The sequence below is a fragment of the Cupressus sempervirens genome, chromosome 5 (genome assembly GCF_028749045.1).
Source record: "Cupressus sempervirens isolate cs-2001-9-10 chromosome 5, ASM2874904v1, whole genome shotgun sequence".
In the NCBI taxonomy this organism is placed as follows: domain Eukaryota; kingdom Viridiplantae; phylum Streptophyta; class Pinopsida; order Cupressales; family Cupressaceae; genus Cupressus; species Cupressus sempervirens.
The window spans coordinates 39,341,392-39,348,987 of record NC_143122.1 but is presented as its reverse complement, the minus strand read 5'-3'; positions in this window follow the sequence as shown (position 1 = coordinate 39,348,987).

The window sequence follows — 7,596 nt, the reverse complement described above, 5'->3', positions numbered from 1 at the left end:
TCATGTAGACAGAAAGGCTTTTTATGGCCATTACTAAGTTTGGGAAAAGACCTACAATTGAAGTGGGTGTATTTTTAGAAAATCTGAAACCAGATGAGTTGATCGATTGGATTAATGAACTAGAAGAATACTTTGAGTATGAGGATATCAAGGACCTAGATAGGGTTAAGCTTGCAAAGGCCAAACTGAAAGGCCATGCAAAAATCTGGTGGTAAGAGGTCCAATTGGAAAGAAACAGAAGAGGAAAGAAGAAGATCACAATGTGGGATCGTATGGTGGACAAATTGAAGAAGCAGTTCATTCCTGTGGACTATGAGCTTGATTTGTTTAAGAAGATGCATGAGTTAAAGCAAGTAGGAAGATCAGTCCAAGAATATACAGAGAAATTTTACCGACTCTTGATTAGAGCAGGGCATGCAGAAGCAAATAAGGAGAAGGTTGCTTGTTATATCAGTGGGTTGCAACCTAGCATCCAGGAGGAATTAAGTCTGGTAAGAATGACCAGCAATGAAGAGGCATACTAGTTTGCCCTACGAGTTGAAGAGAAGTGGAATAAAAGGTTTGAAGGAAGACAAAGAGGGCACGATCAAGGAGGAAGGGGAAGTGGCAGATCATCTAGAGGCCACAATGAAACCCAAAAGAAAAATGAAGATGTGGGTACTAGCAGGAACCAGAGGAATGAGGGTTTCAACCGCTCCCATGATCAAGACTTTGGAAATCAAAGAGGAAGAGGTAGAGGACATGGACAAGCAAGAGGAGGCTTCTGTGGTAACTATTTCCATTGCAATGAAGAAGGTCATTATGCCTTTGAATGCCCTCAACAACAAGAAAGGACAGATAGGAGAGCTGAGGGCCAAGCTAGGGTTGCTCATGTGGATGAGGATGCACAATCATCACATTCAGAGGATGCAAAAAAAGGAGAGACCTTGGTAAATGAAAGAGTCCTACTAAGTGGTGAGATTGAACTAGGACAACAGAGGAGTTTGTTCCGTACCAGATGCAAGTGTGAGGACAAATGTTGTGACGTGATCATTGATGGTGGTAGCACTGATAACTTGGTATCAGAAGAGATGGTCTCTAAGCTAAAGCTTAAGAGGGAGAAACATCCCCAGCCCTATCGGATTGCTTGGATAAAAGATGATCATAAGGTCCTGGTAAGTGAACAATGTTTAGTGAAATTCAAAATTGCGAGTTACCATCATGAAGTTCTCTGTGATGTTATTTCGATGGATGTTTGCCATCTATTGTTGGGTAGACCATGGCAATTTCATAGACATGCAGTACATGATGGACATGCAAACACATACTCTCTTATAAGGGATGGAGTTTTCCACAAACTGAAGCCCATGAAAAAGGAAGGTGAAAAGGTATGTAGCATTACTAGGATTTGTCTTGTTGATGAAAGGAAGTTTTTAGATAGCATGAAACATCAGCATATGTGCTATGCTTTGATTCTTAGGAAAGATAAAAAAGGTAGTAGTGAAATACCACTTGAAGTTTTAGATTTATTAGTAAAATTTGGAGATATTATCTCTGATAATGTTCTAGATGGATTGCCACTAGTAAGGCAAATCAGTCATCAGATAGATCTGATTCTAGGAGCTAGTTTGCCTAACAAGGCTACTCATAGGATGACTCCTACTGAAATAAAGGAGCTAAATAGACAGGTTCAGGAGTTGTTGAGGAAGGGCTTGATTCGAGAGAGCCTGAGTCCATGTGCAGTACCTGTAGTACTCGCACCAAAGAAGGATGGAGAGTGGAGGATGTGTACAAATTCTTGAGCTATAAATAGGATAACCATCAAGTACCAATTTCCTTTGCCAAGGATGGATCATCTTATGGACTACTTCAGTGGAGCTCAATACTTCACAAAGATAGATCTTAAGAGTGGTTATCACCAGATATGCATTTGAGAAGGAGATGAGTGGAAAATAGCCTTCAAGACCAAGGAGGGTCTTTATGAGTGGTTAGTCATGCCCTTTGGATTGACGAACACCCCAAGCACCTTCATGCGGCTCATGAATGAGGTACTTAAGAAGTTCTTGGAAAAATTTGTTATTGTCTATTTGGATGATATTTTAATTTTCAGAAAGACTTTGGAAGAACATTTACTACATATTCGTAGTGTCCTTGAAAGGCTAAGGGAAGAGAAACTGTTAATTAATCTGAAGAAGTGTATCTTTACAAAAAGGGAGTTAGTCTATTTGGGGTTTGTTATATCACCTGAAGGTCTCAAAATGGATCTAGAGAAGGTAAAAGCCATCTTCGAATGGCCTACTCCAAAGTGTGCTACTGAGGTAAGATCATTTCATCGTCTGGTTAGTTTTTACAAGAAATTTATTAAGAATTTTAGTGGCATATGTGCACCCCTAACTGATACAATAAGAGGGCATAGAAAAGAGTTCAAATGGACTGCAGTAACTGCGAGAAGTTTTGAATTGCTGAAGAAGAAGGTGACAGAACAGCCTATGTTGGCACTTCCAAATTTTAGAAAAGTGTTCCAGGTGGATTGCGATGCTAGTGGCAGTGCTATTGGGGTTGTATTAAGCCAAGAAGGTAAGCCTATTGCATATTTTAGTGAAAATTTGAATGATGCAAAGAAGAAGTATTCTGTTTATGATCAAGAGTTCTATGCAATAGTTCAGGCCTTAAAGAAATGGAGGCATTATTTATTGCCAAAGAAATTTGTTTTGTATACTGATCATCAGGCATTACAGTACCTAAATAGCCAAGGTAAATTGAATCAGAGGCATATGAAGTGGGTAGAGTTCTTGCAGAGTTATACATTTGTGTTGAAGCATAGAAGTGGAAAATCTAACAGGGTTGCAGATGCACTAAGTAGGAGACAGTTGTTGCTTACAATAATGCAGGTTGAAGTAGTTGGATTTGATGAACTCAAGAATTTATACCCCAAGGATCCTAATTTTTTTGAAGCATGGAAAGCTTGTAAACAACCTATTGCTGTAGATAGAACCAAGTGGTTAGACTATTTTATTCAGGGTGGCATGTTGTTCAAGGGTAGTCAATTGTGCATTCCAAGGAGTTCCATGAGGGAAAATTTGATTAAGGAGAAACACAGTGGAGGGATGGAAGGACATTTTTGTTGAGATAAGACCATTGCCATTCTTAGAGAACATTATTTTTGGCCTCAAATTTCACAAGATGTGAAGAAGTTTGTACAGAGTTGCCAGATTTGTCAAGTTGCCAAGGGGTTTAGTCACAATACTGGCCTATATCAGCCATTGCCTATTCCATCAAGGCCATGGGAGGACATAAGTATGGATTTTGTTCTTGTATTGCCAAGGAAACAAAGGGGTAATGACTCAGTATTCGTGGTGGTTGATAGGTTCTCCAAAATAGCACATTTCATTCCATGCCACAAAACTCATGATGTTGTCCATATTGTAGACTTGTTTTTCAAAGAGGTGGTAAGACTACATGGTCTTCCAAGGAGTATAGTTTCTGATAGAGATACTAAATTTGTGGGATATTTCTGGAGGACATTGTGGAAAAAGTTGAGAACAGACTTGAAATTCAGTTCCACACATCACCCACAAACTGACAACTAAATAGAAGTGGTAAACAGAAGTCTGGGCAATTTCCTGAGATGTTTAGTTTGGGATAAGCCCAAGGGATGGGATTTGATTCTACCAAAAAAAAAATTTTCTTACAATAACTCTATAAATAGGAGTACTAAAAAATCACCATTCCAAATTGTATATGGGAATAGCCCAAGGACTGCACCAGAATTGAGGAAGATAGAGAAAGGAGAGAGGACAAGTGCTGAAGCGAAAGAATTTGCTGAACATATCAAGCGTCTACATGAGGAGGTTCAGTCACACATTACCAAGATGAATCAAGAGTATAAAACTAGGGCTGATCAAAGGAGAAGACATAAGGAATTCCAAGTAGGGGATCTAGTCATGGTGCACTTACGAAAAGAAAGATTTCTAGCCGGTACTTACAACAAGCTGAAAATGAAGAAATTTGGCCCCTGCAAAATTTTGAAAAAACATGACTTAGGAAATGCATATGAGGTGGAGCTACTAGATGGTATTCACATTTCTCCCATTTTCAACATTGCAGATTTAACAAAGTATCATGATGATGGTGTAGATGAGGAGCTGGTGTTAGAGCCATGTCCAATTCCTGCTTCTAAGAAGGAGGAGATAGAAGACATTCTAGATCATCGTGTGGGTAGGAGTATCAAAAATAGGTAGTATGAAGAGTATTTGGTCAAATGGAAAGGATGACCAATCGAGGACTCAACTTCAATTTCAACAGCTGAGGTTTCCCATTTGGGATTTCCTCTACCATTCATAAAGTGACAGGGTCATTTTTCAATCTACCCTGGGTGTCTGATGCAGGAGCATCTAGAGGTATAAGGGCCATCATTTTGATAAACTAGAAGTTTTGAATTGGCCAGATGAATGTAATTTTTATTTAGAGCATTCCAGAAAAAGAATCAGGTCAAAAGGCCCCACGGTTTGAAAGTTATTGCAGTTTTTCAAGTTTTGGAGACCTCCTAAGAATGCTTCAAAGTCAGGTTAGGGGCATTAAATGACCTTGAAAAGGGTCAAAAAATGGGGGATGAGTGAAACTGGTCCATAGGGCTATAGAGCGCTTTGAGAGCTTTCTAGAAATGTAAACAGTTCCTCAATTAGAGCTACAGTTCAAAAGTTATGCCTCCCAAAAGTTCAGTTACCGTTTTTGGATTCTTCTAGATTTGCGTCGACTTCTAACGCAGCTTCTGAAACCTTCTATTTGGTCGGTGGATTCCTACTAGCACTTTCTAGAATTTACTCCTAGTCCTTAACCCTCCAAGGTCTATTTAAGGAGATTTCTAGCATTGTAAAAGGCAGTTCGGAGTAGAGTTTGAGAAGAGGTACTAATAGGAGAAATTATCTCCACGTTTATGCTATTGTAAGCCCTTAGGGCATGTTTTGAAGTTTATTTTCTCTATACTGAATGTACTAGCTTATTTTTCAATTAATACAATTTCCCTTTTTTGTTGTGTCCATTCTGTTCTTGGGTTGTGTCCCCATCAAAAAATTTTATTAGCTGTAAAAATATGCTAGTACACTTAGTGCAGAGAAACAAACTCCAAAACATGCCCTATTGGCTTACAATAGCATAAATCTAGAGATAAATTCTTCTCCCAGTACCTTCTCTCAAACTCCACTCCTAATTTTCTTTTACAATGCTAGAAATGTTCTTAAATAGACCCCAAAGGGTTAAGAATTACGAATACCAACGAAATAGAAGGCTCTAGAAGTCGCTTAGAAGAATCCAAAAATGGTAACTGAACTTCTAGGAGGCATAACTTTTGAACCATAGCTTCGATTGACGAACCATTTACAATTCTAGAAAGCTCTCAAAGTGCTCTATAGCCCTATTGACTAGATTCACTCATACCCTTATTTTTGGCCCTATTTGAGGTCTTTTAATGTCCCTAACCTAACTTTAAAGCATTCTTAAGATGTCTCCAAAAACTGAAAAACTGCGATAACTTTCAAACAATGGGGCCTTTTGACCTGATTCTTTTTCTGGAATGCTCTAAATTACAATGAAAATCTTCTTACCAATTTATACCTTCTAGTTCACAAAAATGATGGCTCAATTACATACTCCTATTTTTCTGGCATTTACATATATCCCAAGGTGATTAAAAACTCTAACCCAGAACACTAATAGTGGAACTGTGAGAGTTGGAACCTTTATTTGACCCAAATGGGTATCTAGAAATGGAAAAACATGAAACAAAAACTAAGCCTTACTACATTTTTTGGATGACATAGGATTTCCCTTATACCTCTAGATGCTCCTACATTAGACACCCAAGGTAGATTGACAAGTGACCCTATCACTTTATGAATGGTAGAGGAAATCCCAAATGGGAAACCTCACCTACTGATATCCAAGTTGAGTCCTCGATTGGCCATCCCCTCCACTTGACCAAATACTCTTCATACTACCTATGGCTGGCACTCCTACCCACATGATGATCTAGAATGTCTTCTATCTCCTCCTTCTTAGAAGTAGGAATTGGACATGGCTCTAACATCGGCTCCTCATCTGCACCATCATCATGATACTCTGTTTAGTCTACAATGTTGAAAATAGGAGAAATGTGAATACCATCTGGCAACTCAACCTCATATGCATTTCCTGAGCCATGTTTCTTTAGAATTTTGTAGGGGCCAAATTTCTTCATTTTCAACTTGTTGTAAGTACCGGCTAGAAATCTTTCTTTTATTAAGTGTACCATGACTAGATCCCCTACTTGGAGTTCCTTATGTCTTCTCCTTTGATCAACCCTAGCTTTATACTCTTGATTCATCTTCGTAATGTGTGCCTGAACCTCCCCATGTAGATGCTTGATATGTTCAGTAAATTCTTCAGCTTTAGCACTTGTCCTCTCCCCTTGCTGTATCTTCCTCAATTCTTGTATAGTCCTTGGGCTACTTCCATTTACAATTTTCACTAGTACTCTGATTTATAGAGTTATTGTAGGAAAACTCCACTTGTGGTAGAATCAAATCCCATCCCTTGGGCTTATACCCAACTAAACAGCTCAGCAAATTGCCCAAACATCTATTTGCCAATTCTGTTTGGCCGTCAGTCTATGGGTGATGTGTGGAACTGAATTTCAAGTCTGTTCTAAAATTTTTCCACAATGTTCTCTAAAAATACCCCACAAATTTAGTGTCTTTGTCATAAAATTATACTCCTTGGGAGACCATGTAATCTTACCACCTCTTTGAAAAACAAGTCTACAATATGGACAACATCATGAGTTTTGTGGCATGGAATGAAATGTGCCATTTTGGAGAACCTATCAATCACCAAAAATATTGAGTCATTAACCATTTGTGTCCTTGGCAATCTAAGAAAAAAATCCATACTTATGTCCTCCCATGGCTTTGATGGAACAAACAATGGCTGATATAGTCCAGTATTGTGACTAAATCCCTTGGCAACTTGACAAATTTGGAAATTCTGTACAAACTTCTTCACATCCTGTGACATTTGAGGCCAAAAATAATGTTCTTTGAGAATGAAAATGGTCTTATCTTGACCAAAATGTCATGCCATACCTCCACTATGTTTCTCCTTAATCAAATTTTCCCTCATGGAACTCTTTGGAATGCATAATTGACTGCCCTTGAATAACATACCATCCTGAATTAGATAGTCTAACCACTTAGTTCTATCTACAACAATAGGGTCTTTACAAGCTTTCCATGGTTCAGCAAAATTAGGATCCTTAGGGTACAGATTCTTGAGTTCATCAAACCCAACTACTTCAACCTGCATTACTGTAAGCAACAATTGTCTCCTACTTAATGCATCTGCAACCCTATTAGATTTTCCACTTCTATGCTTCAACACAAATGTATAGCTCTACAAGAACTCTACCCACTTCATATGCCTCTAATTCAATTTACCTTGGCTATTTAGGTACTATAATGCCTGATGATCAATATACAAAACAAATTCCTTTGGCAGTAAATAATGCCTCCATTTCTTTAAGGCCTAAACTATTGCATAGAACTCTTGATCATAAACAAAATATTTCTTTCTCGCATCATTCAA